Source organism: Urocitellus parryii, chromosome 1 (genome assembly GCF_045843805.1).
Source record: "Urocitellus parryii isolate mUroPar1 chromosome 1, mUroPar1.hap1, whole genome shotgun sequence".
NCBI classification, from domain to species: domain Eukaryota; kingdom Metazoa; phylum Chordata; class Mammalia; order Rodentia; family Sciuridae; genus Urocitellus; species Urocitellus parryii.
This window is the reverse complement of record NC_135531.1, coordinates 107456166-107477787: the sequence shown is the minus strand read 5'-3', so window position 1 is coordinate 107477787 and position 21622 is coordinate 107456166. Positions and strand designations below refer to the sequence as shown.

Below are 21622 nucleotides of genomic sequence, written 5' to 3'. Positions count from 1 at the left end.
TTCCAGGAAAACTATTTTGTGAGCCATATTAACCAGTGTATTTCCAGAATAATAGGTATGTGTTAAAGTCACCTAAAAGGCTGGGGGAAAAAAAGAGTGTACAGACCAAAAGAATTTTTTATTACCATTATAAAAAACACAGTGGGAAATCTCATTACATATTTGTACATGCATATAATATAACAGTATAATTTCTACAGACCAAAAATTTAATTTATCAATCCATCCTTTCTGAATTCCTGCCTTCAACATTTCATTTCAGTTTTTAGATTTTCAATCAGAGCTACATAGTCTATTACCTTATTCATTCAAAAGATTAAATTTTAGAAAGCTTTTGAATTACAATACAATGGTAGGTTAAAGCCCATCAGGAAGAAAAAAGACAAAAAGTTTTGGTTCAGAAACTAAAATTTTTAGTTTCTAGAAATGAAACCAGTTAGTTGATGTTACATTCATTTCTGAATTTAAAACAACAAAGATGTCCCTTTTTTTGTGGCTCAGAGAATAAAGGGGGCTTCATAGATTACATTGTACAAGAAAATTTTGTTTTTAAAAAAGATAAATTTTGATTTAAATATGCTGAGATCAGATAAATTCATTAAAATAATTAGTCAAAATAGATCCCAGAGCTATGAAAAAGGAAACTGTGGGAACAGATTCAAAATGGAGGTGAATATGGGCTGGGGATGTGGCTCAAGCGGTAGCGCGCTCGCCTGGCATGCGTGCGGCCCGGGTTCGATCCTCAGCACCACATACCAACAAAGATGTTGTGTCCGCCAAGAACTAAAAAAAAATAAAATAAATATGAAAAATTCTCTCTCTCTCTCTCTCTCTCTCTCTCTCTCTCACTTTAAAAATAAATGGAGGTGAATATGGTATTTCAACTGGACCAAAAATAAATAAATAAACATAAAAATTGGAGATGTATCCTCATCTTACAATATGTGACAAATGGAATAGAAGACCAATTCTGCATTTTCTTTTCCAATAGTTCTTGAAAGGATCATCTACAATATGTATGTCATAATAACCTGAATTTTAGCTTTTTCAAAACTAGTCCTAGGTTCAGAAGATTTCCTGGTTGGCAAACATATATATTCATTTTAGAAAATGAAATGATAAATATATCTGGAAGTATAGGAAAATAGAAATTTTAAAAAATTTTTTAAAAATAAATGGCAGAAATTTGTAAAGCCTTTACATTGATTATTTCATGTAAGGGGAAGGATAGTTTTGCTTTCTTCTTTATACCTTTCATAATTACACAATGTTTAACAACAAATAGATTTTGCATTGGAAGGACTTAAAAAAAAAAAAAAAAGGAGAGGGAAAAAGATACCTGCCCAGGCCCTGTTTGCTCTTGTTTTGCCTTGGTGGGACACTGCACTAATAATGACTTCAGTTTGTTTACTTAAGGACCACTTATTCGGGTGATGGTGCTATAGATCCCTGTATGTAGAATGGCACATACCTAGGGGCCAGGGATGACCATGTGGACTGTTCTCTTGATCTTGTACATTAAATGTCACAACAACCAATAGTTGGTGTCCTTAATCATTAATGGAGAGTAATAATTTCCTTTAGAATTTAGTGAGAAAAGTGTCACTTTAAACCTGATTCCCAAAACACAGAAATTCAAAATGCCGGAAAGACGGTGGTGAGTGGAAAGTGATATCCAAAGGCAGTAATTTTCTCCTCCAGAACATGGAGTTTAGGGTAGGTTTTTCTGTGACTAAAGATTAATATATTGTTTTTCAGAATACTTTCATTTTTATATTGTACCTATGAACCATGAGTTCAGAATACAGCCTCATGGTTCACTAGTCTGATTTCCCTGAAAGGAAAAAATGCACCCATTGAATGCCTCTGAAAAGACGAAGAAAAAAATCTATAAATGCAGGCATGTTCTACATAAATTTAAATAATAAGATATAAGAGCAGAGAAAGTATAGGATTATTTCAACACTGTCCAGACATTAAGGAAAGCCAATTTGCAATTATGTGATTAATACAAGAGCCAGTGGTAACAAGCAATGTATTCTTATTCCAAACATCTTTGCTACAAATTACTGTTAAAAGCTTCTCCTTTTTCTCTTTGTCTTTTGATTGCATAGGGATGATTTAGGTAATTGCACAGTAACTGCAGACTGCTGCATGTTATTTCATGCAAGCCATTTAGCAACTCTGCCAGGTAGCCACACAGGAAACCCTTTTAATTATAAGATAGAAGAGCTTGCATTACCAGCTGCTTTCTCTCTGGTTAACTTTGACCTATTGGCTCATTTCTGAAGCTCCTATTTGTCCCAGGTTTGCTTCACCATCTGCTGAGGACTATACTGCCTCTCATCAAATGCTCTTACAGCAGGGACGCTCTTGTCAGTCTCTCCATGTGAGGTACAAAGGGCTTGGCTGCAATTGCAGCTTAAATTCACGTGGTTCTGGTTAGCAACACTTGTAAGATTCTGCTCATCTTGGATTCTATGAAGAAAGTGGAAAGTATAATTGTTGATGACTCAGCCCACAATGAGGAATAAATTGAGCTTCCTTAGCTAATTTAGGCAAATATATGCATGCATACATATATTTGCTGTTAGTAATGAACAGTTATTCCTTTTCGGCATTCTTTCTAATTTTCCCTCACTAGAGATTAGTGATTCATTTGGCCATTTATACTGAGAATCATACAGCCACAGTGGTCCTTCTTACTTCATCATCCTGGTTTCTATGTCATCTGCTGATATTTCTCTTTTTTTATGTAGCTCCACTTCCTACCTTAGTTTGTGTCAGAGCTATTACTTCCTTTTAACAAGGTTGACAGGCTAATTTGTAGTGCATATTCAGTGTCTTTGATGATAATTGCTCAAAATCCAATTTCCAAATACACATAATGAATTGTATTTATGGCCCTACCTATTCTTGTCATTTGCCATGGAATCTGTACTGAAACATAGAGGAGGACATGCTTCTTTCCCAAGTCCTCTGAAAAATGCTTGCTTCTGTAATGATTCCCTCCCATCTCTGGCGCCCTAGCTTTTGATACTATGAGAACGACTGGACTTCTAGGCTGAATGCTACTGTGAAGGAGAAACCAGATCCTGTTGTGCAGAAATTGGATCACCTTATCCAGTATTTTCCTTGCTACATCTACTGGAGGCCTGATGCTTAACTCTCTCATGACCACAGATCTGTAGACTACCACTGTTAGGTCTAAAAGAATCATGATCTTTTGTGTTCCTGACCCTCAACCCAGGAAGTTGGGTAGTATGGCCAGTGACAGAAAGTGTAAGTGGAATCTATAGGTCAATATTAGCAAAATTCGGGTCTAGGGTTGTAGCTCAGTGGTAGAGCACTCACCTCATGTGTGTGAGGCACTGGATTCAATTCTCAGCACCACATGCAAATAAAATATTGTGTTCATCTACAACTAAATGAAAAAAATTAAAAATTAGCAAAATTCTATCTTATCTAAAATTACATTCTGAAAGTTTATCAGGTTGAAACATTTCTCTAGAGAGAGAAATATCAATGTGGCTTCTCTGTACTCAAAAGGGTCAATACTTTCACCCAACCACCACCCAGGGGTTGAACCCAGAGTCTGGTGCATGCCAAGTACATACTCTACCACACAGCATAAGCTTTTTTCTTTTCTTTTTTTAAAGTTTTACAGTTTATAAATCCTTATGAAAAATTCACACAATCACGTCAGGTAAAGTCATTGCAGAATCTTTACTCACCTAGCTTTTTGCCAGCACCAACATTTGCCTTTGCAGTCCCCCTGACTTTGTTCATTCTGTTCTTGCATTCCTTACACTGTTCTCTTGAGGTCTTTTTCTTTTCATACAGGCCATGTCTTGCCAGTTTATGTTTGGGTTCATTTTTCTTTGCATAAGCCAAGGAATCATAAATCATGCCAAAGCCAGCTGTCTTGCCACCTCCAAGATGAGTTCTGAATTCAAACACAAAGATGATATCTGATGTGGTCTTGTACATTTGGCTGATTTTTCTGGAATTTCTGTCTTAGATATATATTGTTGCTTTCCCAGAGTGAAGAACATCAATGACCATTTTTTTCCTCTGAAGCAGTTGGTTGGTTATGAACTTCCTGGTCAGATAGTTACTGTGTCATTCATGATGTCGGTCAATCCTCAAAAAGTCAGGGAGGAAAAAGCTCCACAGGATTTTTTTTTTTTTTTTTGAGAAAAAGGAATGAGGTGGTTTATTGATTTGCTGGCAAAGGAGAAACACCGGGGACTCCTGTACCAGAGGCTCCACAGGCTTTTGATGGTATCAAAACCTTAAATATGGTATCATACCTTAAATATGAATGCAAATGGGATTAACTTTAAAATGTTCATCATGTGGAAGAAAGAAAGATACAAAATACCAAAAACAAAAGTTTTTTTAAAAGTCCATCATGTAACTGACCTTGGATATGGGCATAATGACAAGTATCTGCTGCCAAAGCAGTAAAATATTTGTAAATATCTGCTCACTTGCTCAAGTTCAATGCTTATTCTTACCACAACCAGGATAGTGCTATGATTTCTGAACATTTGAATGAATACAAGCTGTTCATTTTATAACATGAATTTGTGTCACAATGAGAGAAATAATAATCTCACACATTTATCTTTGTTTTGTTAAATCTAGTTTGCTTCATAAATTAAAACTTTTGAATTATGGAACCATAGTTGGAGGAGAGATTGGGAGTCACCACCCCAGCCAGAACGTAAAACAACTCTTAACCTCCACAGACTTCACTCCATTCCAACTGAAAATGCCCTCATATACTCCTTCCTTTTCTTTAACTTGGGCTGTCATAAAGGACTTCTAAATGGACTTCGATCCTTTTCTCTCTCTCTTTTCCTATATATAGTGTTACTTAGTGGATTCATTGATTAATCCTGCTCCAAAATTTTCAATACCTTTCTATTGACATCCTAAGTACAATTCCTCCCCGTGGCATTTAAACCCTCTGAAACTAACTGCAACCATGTAAGCCTTAACTCCCATGACTGCTGAACAAAATGCTCATGTCAGTCAAAATGTACTGCCTCCTACTAGTAATCTAGTCAGACATAATGTTCTGGACTCCATGGGTTTAAATCTTGACTTTGACACTTAGCTCTGTAACTTTTAATCAGGTTCTTTAGAGTCTTTGAAACTTAATCACCTGTTGGCAAGATTGAGATTAATTCAGAAAAGTTATTTGTTGTTTAAAGTGCCCCGGGCTGGGGTTATGGCTCTGCAGTAGAGCGCTTGCCTCACACATGCAAGGCTCTGGGTTCGACCCTCAGCACCACATAAAAATAAATAAATAAAATAAAAAGTTATAAAAAAAATTTTTTAAAAAAGGTGTCCTTCAGTTTCTTTCCTCTCAAACTTGCTCCTTCTCTTTCCCTGGGCTGAACACTCCTTTTCAATCTCTCTAGAGCAATTATTCTTCAAATATTGTCTCTGAAAATGTAGTATCAGAATTACCTGGGATTTTTGTTAAAAATATAGACTCTGGGGTCTCATCACAGACCTATTAAGTCAGAAATATTGAGTATGGGGACTAGAAAAATGTAATTTTAGTCCTCCAAGTCCTGGGGATAGTAGCAAATGCCTGTAGTCATCAGTGGCTCAGGAGGCTGAGGCAAGGAGGACTGCAAGTTCAAAGTCAGCCTCAGCAACTAAGCAAGGCCCTAAGCAACTTAGGAAGACCCTGTCTCAAAATATAAAAAGGGTTGGAGATGTGATGTTAAGCATCCCTGGGTGCAATCCCTGATACAAAAAAAAAAAAAAAAAAAAAAAAAAAAAAAAAAAAAAACCACCTTCTAGGTAATTCTGATGCACATTAAACTGAGAATCAGCTTCCCTCTCAAATGCCATAACCTAAAATTATTCCTTAACCCTCCCAAGGCACCTGATCTCTTTCCCCACTAAAATGTTCACCTGCTTTTACTGGTGATTTTGATTTGTTGGATGATTAATTTTTTATTAATTGGATGAAATAGCTGAGCAAAAGCCTTTCTTTGAAGCAGTTATAAGTTAATGTAACTTTCCAGTGATGGAGAAGGAATCAGTTGTCACTAGATTTCTTTTGATCTAGTGGTTTGGCTGTACCATTTACTTTACTTGGAGGCAACCTTAATTTCTGCACAAGTTTAATGAAGTGATATGTAGCCTGAACTCTCAGATAATCAAAAGCCACGCTATCACACTGTTCTAACCATATCTATTGAAGACTGTTGATATTTTTTTCCCTTTGGGCAGAGATTTATGTGCTGCCACCCTATCAGATGAGGCATGGGTTTATGAAACCAAATGCAGATAAAGGTAATTTAAAGGCTTCAGTTTTTTAAATGTTTTCAAAATCCTAGCATCTACCTATTTTCTTTACTGAGAAAACCTGATAGTTATGCTAATGGCATAAGGCTAAAGAGACATTTGCCTATCAGAGTCCAAGGAATGCAACTTCTAAAAGATACTTTTTTCTTCAAAGCCCTAATTTTTGAAGATTACTTCTGGAAGGATCTGGAAAAAATTCTAAGAGACACCTAAAATGCTTTGGGAAAATTCTACTTGCTATGGCTGGTCATGGAACAAGAACACCAAACATTTCAGTGACACCCTGCATGTGAGTCACAGGATGAATCATTAGTATGCATAATTCTGTTCACCTGCCAGTAAAAGCCAAACAAATGATTCTAGACTCTGTATCTTCATGATGGGTAAACTTGGTTTAAAAGAAGAAGAAGGGGTATGGGCTGGGGTTGTGGCTCAGCGGTAGAGCACTTGCCTAGCACATGTAAGGCCCTGGGTTCGATCCTCAGCACCACATTAAAATAAAGATATTGTATCCAACTACAACTAAAAAGTAAATTTTTTTAAAAAAGGGATGGGGTTGTGGCTCAGTGATAGAGTGCTCGCCCGGCACACATGAGGCACTGGGTTTGATCCTCAGCACCACATTAAAATAAAGGTTATTTTTCCCACTTATAACTAAAAAATAAATATTAAAAAGAAGAAGAAGATGATCATGATATAAAAAGGATAGCTCTTCTTTGGAAAAGGGCTCTGGAGAAAATGTAAGCATGCTTGCGGAGATCTAAGAAGAAGTACAAAAGTAAGTAGAATATGAATATTTCTGCTTATGTTTCTGAACTATTCTAAAAAGAAATATAAAAGCAATCCAGAGGCTGGGATTGTAGCTCAGTGTTAAAGTGTTTGCCTCACACGCGTGAGGCCCTGGGTTCAATCCTCAGCACCACATAAAAATAAATAAAAATAAAGATATTTTTAAAAAATCAAGCTGGGATGAATCTTGAAAACATATAGTAAATTAAGTAAGAGAAGCCTGACACAAAAATACAGTTATTGTAGGATTTTATTTATATAAATAGGAATATGTATGGAAAGTTATTCTTAATGGATATCAAGTTTCTGTTTGGGATGATGAAATAGTTCTGGAAATGGAGAGCACAACATTGTAAATACACTTACTGCTACCTAATCATACACTTTCAAAAAAGTAGAAGTATAAGCTTTATGATGTGTACATGTTACTAGAATGAAAAAAAGAAAGCATATAATGAAAACAAACAAAATTGGGGCTGGGGATGTGGCTCAAGCGGTAGCGCGCTCGCCTAGCATACGTGCGGCCTGGGTTCGATCCTCAGCACCACATACAAACGAAGATGTTGTGTCCGTGGAGAACTAAGAAAAAATAAATAAATGTTAAAATTCTCTCTCTCTCTGTCCCCCCCTCTCTCTCACTCTCTCTTTAAAAAAAATTAAAAAAATAAAAATAAAAATAAAGAAAACAAACAAAATTGAGAGACCCTATGACAGAAAGTAACTGATGCCAATATGTCACAAACCTGCAAAAAAGAAAAAAAAAAAAGCATTTTCAGAAGAATATTATAACAAAAGGAGGAATAAACTGGATTCTCATTTCCAAGAATTTTATCACAGTAACCTATAGAAGAAAAAAGCGTGGGGTAGAAGTGGGGGCAGGGGGAGATCAAATAATAATAGAACAGAAAGCCACCTAGCACTGAGTAATGATAATTTTGAGAAGGGAGGTATCCATAAGTACAACTGATTGCAATAATTTTCTATTTACAGTACTTTAATTAAAGTGTTCTATAGACCACCATCCTTACTTACAAAGAAGAAAAGCAAGGCAAAGTACAGAGCATCTGATAAACTGGTGGGAAAGGAAGACTAAGTCTTGACTACACAGTTCAAAGAGACTAGATTGGAACACAAAGAGCAAAGCTGCATTTACATCATGATAAAGACAAGAAGAAGAGAACAAAATTAGAAAATCTGTCCCTATGAGGTAGTTCCCAACCCTTAAAATCCTGAGATTCTGTAATGCTCAGATCTTCAAAATTTTTTCTTTCTTTCTTTCTTTCTTTTTTTTTTTTATACTAGGGATTGAACCCTGGGGCACTTAACCACCAAGCCACATCCCCAGCCCTTTTTTGTACTTTATTTAAAGACAGGGTCTCACTGAGTTGTTTAGGGTCTCGCTACATTACTGAGGCTGGCTTTGAACTCGAAGTCCTTCTGATTCAGCCTCCCCAATGATGCCCAGCCTTCAGAAACATTTTAAATACTCAGCATCTAGCACTAAGACATGACCTGTGAGTATACTCCAGGAACGTAGCAGAGGATACACTTTTATTAGTAAGCAACTATAACTGATTAGAACAACAACAACAACAAAAAGTCTCTGTGGTATATATTAAAGCCACATTTCTTCAAAGATGGTCCCAAACCAGCAGCAACAGCAGCTCCAGGGTATAAGTTAGAAATGCACACACCTGGGCTTCACCCCTGGGCTCCACCCCTGATCTACTCAATCAGAAACTCTGGGAAGCCAGCTGGCACTTCTAGAGTTATCAACTATCTAGGTGATGTGATGCAAACTAAAATTTGAGAGTCACCAGTTAGGAAAGAATTAGCAGGGAGGTAGTTATCAAGGTCTGCAGGTGTTAACCAGACCGCACTGGCCCAAGGGCAAGCTGCACGTTGGTCTGTTGCCAGAGGAAGCGTTCTGGAAGGTAAGAATAGCTCTGAAGCCCAGAGGGGAGGATACTCTTATTTTCCAGGAGAGTTTCTTTCCTTTTAAAAATATTTTATTTGTAGATGGACAAATACCTTTATTTTATACATATTTTTATGTGGTGCTAAGAGTCGAACCGGCACCTCACTCGTGCTAGGCAAGCACTTAAACACTGAGCTACAACCCCATCCCCGGAGAGTTTCTTATTTGATTTAGAGGAACTAAATGTCTGTTGCTAATAAACTAGAACTTGAAAGAATTGTGGTCAGGAAGCAGCATGGAGACTTCCTGCTTTGAGTGTCTACTTCCCTTTGCCTTCCTTGGGACTTCTTAGAAACATACCTGTAACTTTTGATGTTGATTTCCTCAAATTTTTCAAAATTTATATTCATATCTTCCCACTGCCAAGAAGACTGTCCACTCAAGCCTACCTGACAGCAACATGCAAGTGGTACTGTTAACAAAATAGCTTAGATGGACATTAAATGTGTCTTCTTTCTTTTATTTTTAAAATTATTTTTCTTTCTGTCATGAAATATCTGGGCATAATATAATCTGGTACTAAAGCCTCTATCCATACTTATACTGGAGTTATAAAACTATTCACCTCAATATGCTATCAAATATTACTTTTTTCTTTTTTTAATCCATGTGCATATATTTCTTTTGTAACATCATCAAGTTTAGTGATTTCTGACATTTTTTCTTTGTGTCAAAAGCATTATCCCTTCCTCATCGTTATACAGAATACATGTATGATGTTGTGATGAGAAAAAAAAAAAGCATTATCACTTGTCTCTAACTATTGTCCTTAAGTCCTTCCCCATATGATCTGCCCATTTCCAATCCAGCATACTTCCAACATTCAGAAAACACAAGGTCCAGCACTCTTTCTTCATTTAAGCCAACTTCCCATACCATCTTGTGTCCCATATTACTCCCCAACTTTCTGAACTGTGGTTTTGTTACTTCTCTGAAAATTCACACCAGCTTCCAACTTGATGTTTATGTTACCTCTTTGGCACTAACCTTTTGTTATTACTTTTTCTTGGTTCCTTGAATTATATCTACTTCTGGAGGCTCTAGGTAATAACCATGCAGGACCCAGGAAAAAATCCCATGAAGGTAGTGTTTCTATAACTCTTCCCAAATAGAGCTAGACAAATGGAATCATATTTTTCAATTACAGCACTTAAAAGTGGTTAAATATGCCAGGTGTGTTGATCCTGTAATTCAGCAACTTGGGAGGCTGAGTCAAGAAGATCACAAGTTTGAGGCCAGCCTCAGCAACTTAGTCAGACCCTGTCTTAAAATTTTAAAAGGTAGGGTGGGGGGTGTAGTGCTAGAGATGTAACTCAGTGGTAAAACTCCCATTGGTTTAATTTCCAATGCCAAAAAACAACAAAACTAAATAACAACAACAAAAGAGAGTTAAATGGAGGTTTTCCATATAGTTTAAGTAGTGCTTCCTCTCAAAGTAATAACACACGTTTTCATTCCAAGCTGATAATGCCTAAACTCTGAATATAACTTACCATTCATCACCTATCCAAGAACCAGCAATCATGGAATCTATTTTTCATGAGGAAAAGGGCACGACATTGTAATTCAACCTTTTTTTAAGGTTTGAAGAATTGTTAAACCATTGAAATTTAGAAGAGAGTAAATGTAATTTCTAAAATTTTGAAAAAAACTTTATTTTTTAATAAATCATAAAAATAAGCATTGATTCTTAAAGAGTTTCAAGGAAATAAGGTAGCCTAAATAAAGAGGTTTAGCTAATGAGCCAATGGAAAATTTTATATACTTGGCTCTCTTTCCTATTTTATTTTCATTTAACCTTCTTGGAATCTATGTTTGTGGAAGATCTAGAGGTTTTATTTGCAACAGGATTATTTTTCTGTCCTCATTGATGAGGATAGGAAACAAGACTTTAGCTCCATTTATCATTAAAAAGTATCAAAGCTTGGGAGGAGTTCTGTTCAAGACAATAGTAAAAATAATAACGAATAATAATAATAATAGCCAGGCAGTGGCTCATTGGCTGAGGCTTGGGGGATCGTCAGTTCAAAGACAGCCTCAACAATTTATTGAGGCCCTAATCAACTGAGTGAAACCAAGAATTTGGCCATTGGAATTAGGATCCTGAATTTCCCAGAGGAACTGGCAGAAGGCTTCCCCTTGAGAGGAGTGGACTTCTCCACCTGGTAAGCCTTCAGGTACCTGCAGCTGAGCAGGTTGGTGGAGCCCCTGGCCGGGGTCTTTGGTGCATTTGCAGTGGTGCTGGCCGAGCCCCTCCTGCCCTACGCTCTGCCCTTTGCAGCTGGCGCCATGGTCAGCATAGTCATGGATAACACCATCCCTGAAAAACAGATCAGTCTTAACGGGAAGCTGGCATCTGGGGCCTCCACCCTGGGGTTTGTGATGAGGATGTCTTTGAACTTGGGCCTGGGCTAGCTCAGAGACATAGCGGACCCGCAGTGGACCGAAGCACCAGACTTCGATGGGACCACAAGCCGCTTTCTTCACTTTAAACCATTCATTGCTCCTTTCTCTCCTCTTATCACACTACCTGGATGAGCTCCAATTGTAATACAAATATCTTTATTTTGTTTTTGAGGGAGATATTGGTTTTCTTTGGAATCTCAAAGTGTCATGGAATCACGGAGTCTTATTTTGGCTACTGAATGGAATCTTTTCTCAGTGGGATTGTCAAGGACATACAGATCAAGGAAATCTCTGCTTTCTTTCCTTCAATCTCCTTCACTCCAACAGCAGCTCCTCAAGGTCACCCACAGAAGCCAGTGCCCAAGAGAAGTCTCCTAAGCAAGTTGGCCTCTGGTCTCTGAGCCAATTGGCCGGCGCCCCTCCTGCTCCTAGTTTTCGGGTCCTCTGCACATCAGGAACACCTGAACCTGAGCATTGTGAACACAGCAACGTGCTCTCCAAGGCTGAGCCAGCCCAGAGAGGAGCCACCTTCTTCCACCTCCCCAGGGAGTCCTGTATGGGAGGGGAACACAGACGGAGAGAGGAAGTTGACTAGTCTTTTTCTTTTTAAATTTAAGGCTAAAATTGGCATTTTTTAAGTTAAGGGAATTCAGGAATTAGGACAACTATGAACTCAACAGTGAGTCCTATGTAGAGGAGAGTGTGGATTTCCAGAGCAGAGTGGTTTTCCATGGTACCCAAATATCCTGGGCACTAATTTGATAAGTTTATGAGCTTCAGCTTTCTGATCCTTGGGGATACCAGCAAGGTGCTAGAACCCAAACCCTTCATCTACAGATGAAGAGAGCCACTTAAGTAAAGGAGGGACATTTCAGACCTGCAATGGCTCCTTCTCCGCAGGCAATTTAGTAACTTACTATCCAACTTTAGAACCCTAAAGCCACAGCAAGTTTTGTCAGAGTCAGGCTAGGGGGGCTTAGGATGGGAAAGGAAGAAGGGATAAGAAAAGTACAATCTGGTCAAGTTATCATTCTGAAATAACCACAAAGAATGACAGGACCTGTCCAGAAGGCACACGGCCCAGGAGCTGAATATTTAGGCACTATACTCTCAAATGCCTGTTCTCTGAGTTTACATATTCCATTGTTTCCAACAGCAAATACCCCATTCCATGAATGCTCTAAGACCCCAAAGATTACCCTTTGACTGGGTCTGTGTATATTCTTCTAAAACACTAATGATCAAAATTGAAGACACATTCAGACATTTGATTGGTTGGGATTAGCTGGTTTGGTGGTGGTTGGTGTATGTGTGTTTTATTTTTATGTCTTTGTATATGGTTCTGCATAATTCAAATTGTTCTTTCTTCCAGATAAGACCACATAACTGTAATTAATATCAATAAAGGGAATATTCCCGTGGATTAAAAAAATCAAACAACAACAAAAAAATAAAACAAAACTAGGTACTTGGTGGGAGGTAGCTAGTCTGTAAAGTTAAGGATTCTAAGGTTTAGAATCTACAGACACTTTCCAAAGCCCTAGCAGGACATGAGCAATGTGTCCAGAGAATACTGCATTTCTGTAAAATATACAAAAAGTCAAACTGTTTTAACATCAATTAGTCAAGACCACTGTCTCTTTCCACTTCTATGCTTTGTTAGTTATCTTTTCATATTGGTAGTAGAAAACAGCCTATAAGGGGGCTGGGGTTGTGGCTCAGTGGTAGAGCACTCGCCTAGCATGCAAGATGCACTGGGTTCAATCCTCAGCACCACCATAAATATAAAGTAAAGATATTATGTCCACCTAAAACTTAAGAGTAAATATTTAAAAAAAAAAAAAACAGCCTATAGGTACTTTTAAGTTCCAACTAAGGAAAAATTGAATAGAGTATGCATTTAGTTTGGCTTGATGTGATTCAAAATCTCTTTCTCATATTAATAAATTATTTCTAGCCACCCTGATATAAGGAATGGCTTTCAGGAATATATCAATGTCCTCTGTGCTGACTCAGCTGGCATCAAGAATGTATAGAACCAGGGGATGTATTTTGATAGGAATATGTCCGATGGCACCCTGTCCTATGGCAACAGAAAGGGCGAAGGTAGAATCCGAGAGTCAGAGGCTCATCTGTAAAAAATTCTCCCAATCATCAGACATGTAAAATTGTGAGTAGATGATACAGTTTCCATCAACACATAGTCAGAGTAAAAGTTGTGTTTCTGTTAGGAATACACTCAACAATGTTTCTAATGTACAGTTAGACACCCATTATAATTTTTTCTTTCCATTGCAAGTGCAACAAATAAAATGTATTACAATTTCTGTGTTTGGAGAAGTAATACAGAGAGTACATATGCAAGCTCATATGAGAATGAAACTTTTAGATGTTTCCCATATTTGACAACAATCTATAATTTATAGGACCAACAATGAGCTGAAGAATAAAAGGAACTTTTGTAAGCTATGAACAAAAAAACAAATTTCAGTCAGTCATGCTAATGAGATTTATTTTATTGTATCTACAGAAAATGACATAAAATTTAAAATTGTTGGTATATGAAGAGGTAATCAAAGAAGATGCATCCAAAAATACTAGAAAAAAGGCAGCTTAATTTAATTAATTTATTTGTGGCAATTGTCAACTCTTTCAAATTTGTGTGTGTGTGTGTGACTTCTTTTTCTAAATGTATATATCACTACCATACCTACTTTCTGTTCTTTAAAGAATTCCATATACACACACATAAACACATACACATACACACATACTGTTAGGTAAGCTGCTGACCCCTTAAAACCAAGATCCATCCTTGTGTTGGCATGTATTACCAGGTAAAATGCCCTTCTTACTGACCTAGCAGAACTTCCGTTGATGTAACATTTGAAAACATTTTAAAAAATGAAACAAGGGGAAATATGAGGAATTATATTAGCCAAATTATATTGTTATATTGTGCGCATGTACAAATATGTAACAATGAATCCCAACATTTTGTACAATTATGCAGCAATAAAAAATATGAAAAAAATGAAACAATGAATCTAGATGACAATAATGTGGTTAGTTCACATGCTAGCCATTGCCAAGCAAAATAAGTTTTTGATGTTTTAAATTATTCATTGTAAGAGATATTTAATCTGCAAAGACACGTGGATTTGAAATTCCACTGCCAAAAGTAAAGAACAGAGTCTCCAGATTATTACTTGTTATATCTGCATGCAGATTATATTTATCAATTATGGATACTATTCAACTTTAGAGGACGCCTATGGCTCAGCTAAGTCAGAGAATAAAGGTCCTTGGGTAAAAGGACATTTATAAAACTGAGAAAGGCGTCCCTCTGATCCACTCTACACAAAAATGAAACAATCTAAACTCTCTGGGGAGAAATAGAGTTTCTATCTGGCACCAAGTGAAGTCACCCTCTTGTTAGTGGATATAGGATACCTTTAATCACTAAGATACAAAAAGATATTAGATAGTGCCTAGAAGAAGGGGGAAAAACCCACAATGCTAATTATTTTGAAATTTAATAAATAATGTTAATGCCCCTACTTGATAAATGACTGATGGATTTTTCTTTTTAAAAATATTGCTATTGCTATCAAGATCTTCAAAAGGTCTACATAGAAAACAGAAATACCATTTCTTTTTTTTTATTGGTTGTTCAAAACATTACAAAGCTCTTGACATATCATATTTCATACATTAGATTCAAGTGGGTTATGAACTCCCATTTTTACCCCAAATACAGATTGCAGAATCACATCGGTTACACATCCACATTTTTACATAATGCCACATTAGTAACTGTTGTATTCTGCTACCTTTCCTATCCTCTACTGTCCCCCCTCCCCTCCCCTCCCATCTTCTCTCTCTACCCCATCTGCCATTTCTTATATTAAGTGTTTTTAATAGCATGAAGAGGAAAATGAGAGTAAAATAACATTATCTTTATCCCTTTTTATCAGACTACCTCAAAACATGTTTCAGAGTTTAACTTGGTAACCTTTAGATTCTAGGTAATTCTGAAATACTATCACTGTTTTTTAGCTGGCCAACCTGTGGCCCAAGGAAATGAACCAATTTGTTGGAGGTAAGTAGTAAATTAAGTATAAAAATAAAAGAGAAATGGAGTACAAACTAGAATCCTGAGCATAAATTCTCAGACTAACCCAGTCCAGAAAAGTTTCTTCCTAAAATATGTTACTCTGTTTCTTCTTAAGAATTCACTAAGGTCCTGTTTTCAATACACTAATATAATTCCAAAGACATTTTAATGGTGTATCCGAGTCATTTAAGTGGCTCTAATTATATTCCAATGGTTCTAAATACACTGTGTACTATAGATAATTTTGAAGAATTTGATTCACAGACTAAGTACAGAAACCCAAATCAATGGAGAATGTGTTTATGGTAAAAAAAAAAAAAAATTCTTCTCATATAAAAATAGTTCTGTTCACACTTTGTACCTCCTTCAAATTCTGTTTCACTCAATTTATGGGGAACCAGGAAAAAAATTCTAAAACTAGATGGATAAAAATTCCAGAATATTTTTGTTTAATGTGGGAGGAATTTTAAAGATCATCCAGTTAGCCTGCAATTTTCTTTTTATACAGACTCTGGATGTTTGAATAAGTTTTTGAAACAGTCATTTAGTTAGAAGCAGAGCTAGAACCGGAAACTAAATCTCTCTATTCCCACTACCACAAGACCATCACATATTACAGTTCTGCTTCCAAGTCCTCCACTCTCGCCCCAAAACTGATAAAGAAAATAAATTTTATATTGGATGGCCACATTGAAAAATAATCCAAAAGGACAAATTTTTTTTTTAAATGTAATTTTTAAAAAAGAAAGAAAATAGTCCAAGGCTATATAAATAGAATTTCTAAGCTTAGATTTTTAAAAAAGAATGTTTTAAGCAAAGTAAAACTAATAATCCCAAAAGATAGACATTGGGATGTTATTTGGCTTTTAAGTTTAGGAATGGTGCAGCAAATTAGTAAAAGAAATAAAGAAAGAAAGGAAAGGAAAGGGGAAATTATACAGAACTATATACTCAGTAACCCTATTGTGAGCCACTTGCTGCATGTGGAGGAAAAGGAAATGAAAAGCTTTGAAATGCAGCTGTCCCACTCCCTACTATTTCCACTTAAACCCAACTATTTTTCCATCAGGATCCAACACGTGTGGTGACACATGGAAACAGGGTGAGCTCATGGACTCGGGGGAATAAAAAGCCCAGCATTCCCAACACAGCACCCTGAAAGCACTTTGCTACTCTCAGCCTCTACTTCTATTGAAGGTAAATGAGGAGGAAGACCTCGTGATGGAAAAACCCACTTCAGAGCAGAAAATGACAGAAAAAAAAAAAGACATCTGACTGCCATTTATTAATAATGCTAGAGACAAAAATCACTTGACCTAAAACCATTCTAACTGTAAAATGCCTTTATACTTTCAGATCATAAAATGTAACTCCTTTGGCAAAATTAAAGAGAGTGGTACCAAAAACTGATAATCAATAATGATTAATTGAGAGTGTGTACCATGCAATATGAGAATACAAAGGAAGGAGTGGCTGATTCCGGTGGTCTTAACATTTAAGTAAAGGAGAATCTCACATCTGAAGACAGGGCACACAAGCTCACTTCTCATAAAGGAAAGCTGCTTTTCTTGATCACTGTTTGTATGTTTCTGACACTGTGGTATTAACGTTTTAAATAGAATCTTTAACCATTGTATGTGAATCAATCACATCTTTTTGAAGGCCAGGCTCAGAGAATGATCTTAAGTGAATTGTTTACTGCATTGTTCTTGGTAATTTGGTTTTGTTATATATCCTTGTACTAGATATTAAAGTCTGGTTTGAATTAAAGTCTGCAGCATGCTCAGAGTTGTGAGAGTAACCGACGTGTCTTGTCTGCAGCCAATGGCCAAAAGGATTTATTGTAATTTGTAGCATACAGTTTATTCATTTAATTGACCCACACACCTGTTGACAAGCACCATGCTAGATATAGATATAAAATTTTGTAGTCTGTTTCTGCCAAATATTTATATTACAATGGGACAGGATATTTGACTTCTCTGAGCCTCTGTTTCCTCTTAAGTTTTTTGTAAGAACTGGATGAGATAATATATGTAAAATATCCAATAAATTGTTTTATATCCAATAAATCTATTTTTAAATGATAATCTCTGCCTTTGAGTACATCACCTTGAATATATAAACATGTATATAGATAACTAAAATGAAATTTATTTGCCATAACAAAGTTTGTACCATGTAATATGAGAGTACAGAGCAAGGAGTAGTCAATTTTGTCTGGAGTGGGGCTTAGGAGAAGTTATCAATGAAGTGTCAGAGAGAAAGTGACTTTGAAGGATGCATGTAAAGAGACAGGGAAAGGCATGCAGAAAAGCTAAGATCTACCAGGTCTCTAGAAAGTAAAAACCCCTCCCCGTAACAGTAGAAAAACTCATTCCCTCGGGCCAGAAATGCTCCTGTTCTTAAAAACTTGAATTTGCTCAGTGTAGGACATTGTAGCTTCAATTTCCAGACCCAACACACACACACACACACACACACACACACACACACACACAGAGGCCAGTCCTGATGGCATTTCTTCCCACTGCCAAAAGTATGTTCTAAGGAGCCTGATTCCCCCATAGCAGCAGATTAGGAAAAAGCAAGGGTAAAACCAGCAGAGGAGTCATAGAGGAAGTTACTAGGGAAATTACTAGATAAACCTGGAGTTACAAAGTAAAATAGGGTAACGTAATACATTCAGGGTACTTAGGATTCCATATGCATCCTACTAGTAGTTTTCTACTGGTAAAAATCTACTGGTAGAAAACTAGTCACCAAAATGTTGGAGTGTCTATTTCTTCTAAGATGTAATGAAAATATTCTATAGAGACAATAATAAATTTATCACTTATGAAGCAATGCTCTAGTATGGAGATGGCATATTGTCCCCTTCCGGTGCACCACCCAAATAGAAATCATTAGACAATTATGGCAAGCTTTCCCACTGAGCCTGGACACAACCTCAGAATCTCAGCCTTCACTGTCTTCCTTCAACTAGTAGCTCTATAGAGAATACACTAACAATGCAACAAAGAACACAATATTGTAAGACAGATCAGGGTTGCCATCTCATAGGTGGAATTAATAAAATGATATAAATTGAAAGTTCAACTTGATTCCTACCTATTTACGGTGAAACAGATCTGAGACACTATGTGGGACATTGTGCATTCATGACAATGCCTCAACATTCATGACAAATGCCTTCTAGCATGCGGAAGCTAGAAGATGTGTGTGTGTGTGTGTGTGTGTGTGTGTGTGTGTGTGTGTGTCTTGATCTACCTAAATTCAAGGGTTTGGATTGATTCAGAATGACTCATATGGAGGGACTGGGGTTGTGGCTCAGTGGCAGAGAACTTGCCTAGCATGTGTAAGGTACTGGGTTCAATCCTCAACACCACATATAAATAAATAAATAATAAAGGTACATCAATAACTAAAATATATTTTAAAAAAATAAAAGAAAAGAATGATTCACATGGAGAGAAAGGCAGAATTCAGTATACATTTTCCTTGCAAGGTCTGTGTCAGAGGAAGCATTGTATCAGTGTCTCCTAATCTGGGACTTCCTGGCCCTAGTGGAAAGGGCTGCTACAGCTCACCTAAGAGGAGTCATTCCTTATAGCTCAACCTAGAGCCTTTAGCTCCCTCCCCCATAATTTTTTGGCAGATTGATAATTTAGACAACTATATTTCTGCTTAAACAGGTTAGACTCTGTTGACTACAATTGAACCCCAACTTATAATAAAGGCCTGGAGAACATGAAGAAAATTACTTTGAATCATATTTGCTGAATGAAAAAAAATATGGCAAAATAGTTCTAACAGCACGAATATTTTAGTAAAAACTCATATTCAGGTAGCGTCATCTATTAACTCTATGAAAATGAATTTTAAATTTACATTTTTACTTTCAAATTCTGGTCCTTTCTGCCCTCCCTCATCTCAAATTGTTTACTGGACTTCTACACTTCTATTTTCTGCCACTGCCATGTATATCAATAATTTCATTTTTCATCTTTTCTTTCACTACCCTGATCACCTGGGTTCAAAACATCAGCATACCACCTCTCCCTTTTCTCCTTTACCATGCTCCAACAATTCTCCCTTTGCAGAATCTATTTTCCATTACCATTAACACCCCTCTAGCTTAGGCCTTTCTCATCTTGTGCTTATATTACTTATACCTGGCTTTTCTGTTTGCAGAATTGTGGTGAGCCGTTTCTGTGAATTGTGGCCGCCATTACAAGATGGCGCTGATTTCCCCTGTAGTCTGTGACAAACAACTCCTTATCAGAATGAGTTGGCATGCTGTGACTTGGCACCCTGTGAGAAAGGTCCACGTGGCAGCTTTGCATTGGGGCTTAAGGTGCTTTATTAAGGCTGGGAGGGGCATCCAGGGGTTAAGAGAAAAAGTATCAGGGACCTGAATAAACGGCTGAAAGAAGATTCCTGAGTTGCGTCTTCCTTGCGGGCAAGGGGTCGCGACACAGAATCCTTTAATCCTTTAATTGACCCTAGCTATGGCAACCTGATTTAGACTTCCAAAAATTGTTTTCATGTAACACTTCCTCCCCAAATATTTTGAGACTTCCAACATTTGAATATAAGATTCAAACAGCTTTGTGCTCAGGGCATCCACATTTTGACTTCCAACTACTTCTCTTCTTAAGGCAACCTAGCGCCAATTACAGCCAAACTGACCTCTGCACTTCATCTCCTTATTATCACATTGTTTTGAAGAGCCATGTCACCTACACCCTTTCCCTTCCTGCAGTGCCTTTCCTCCCATCCGTCCTCTGCATTTCATATAATGCTGAATAGAAAGATCATAATTCTTCCTCTATTATAAGGGCAAAAGGGGAAGACAGACTCCAGAAGTTGAGTGACAGAAGAGAATTTACTAAATTAGGAAAATAACATTTTAGATTATTTCTATTGTTTTAGCTAACTATCACATATGTTTTATTTAAAACCTGGGTGAGTTGCAATCTCTTATTATCCATGGTTCTCCACCTGGAAAATACTGTTCAAATGGGCCAAAGCCGTCAAATTATCCTTGCTGAATGAAAAATAGTATCACTGACTTGTAGAAACTGACTTTGTTGAATGTAATCAACTGTATCCTTCCTTTGTCAGCAAAGCTGGACAAGGACTTGGTTAACCTCCACCAACTTATCCAGAGTGATGACTGGCTTGCTGAAACTCTCCAGTCCCACCATCTATTTTCTCTGTGACAACTTGAGAATCTGCATCTGGAATGCATTATTCATTTAATCCATCTCACTAGACGACTTTGACTCTGCATGTAAAATGATGGAATGCCTTTCTTTTTCTTCATCCCTCTCCTGCTTCTGCAGTGTGTTTGCACCAACAGAAAGAAGGATTCCCTCCCACATATGTAGCTTCTTGACACACATTATCTCTCCTTCTCTGCCCTGCCAGTATTCTTCTCCAATTAGGGCCTCTAGCACAAACTGAGTGGTACACCTGAATTCAGGCTTACTGATGATTGTAGGCTCATGGTGTTACTCTCTATATCCACATCACATAAAGAACGACTGTTTAAAGCCTCAAGTGTTATTTTAGTTCCCCTGTTTTTGACTTGTCAAAGCCTAAGAAGTTCCCATAATCTTCATGTCACCAAACTCTTCCCCAGAGGGTGAATCTGGGTGTTTCTCCTTATCCTCTCTTTATATCCAACATATTCAGATCATACAATGCTACATCATGTAAATACATTCTTCTCTGTTTTAATAAGATATGCTCCATGCCTAGCCTAAAGTTCATCTTCCTATTAATTATAACTATAATTTCGAGACTTCCCATTCTCAGATTTCCTCTTAGTAACCCCTATTTATGTTTTAAATCCTAATCACTAATCCAAAGTTACAGAAATTAATTGGACAAAGTGAATGACAGCCAGGTGCAGCAGGCCTACCCTTAATCCCAGCTATTCAGTAGCAGAGAGAGAATGATCACAAGTTCAAGGAAAGCCTGAGCAATTTATC

The 21622-nt window shown here is 37.1% G+C and overlaps 1 pseudogene; it reads right to left on the bottom strand.

Moving 5' to 3' along the window:
* Positions 1–2251: 2251 nt before the first annotated feature.
* LOC144254008 (small ribosomal subunit protein eS24-like) lies at positions 2252–4130 on the bottom strand (annotated as a pseudogene).
* Between the last annotated feature and the right edge of the window lie 17492 nt (positions 4131–21622).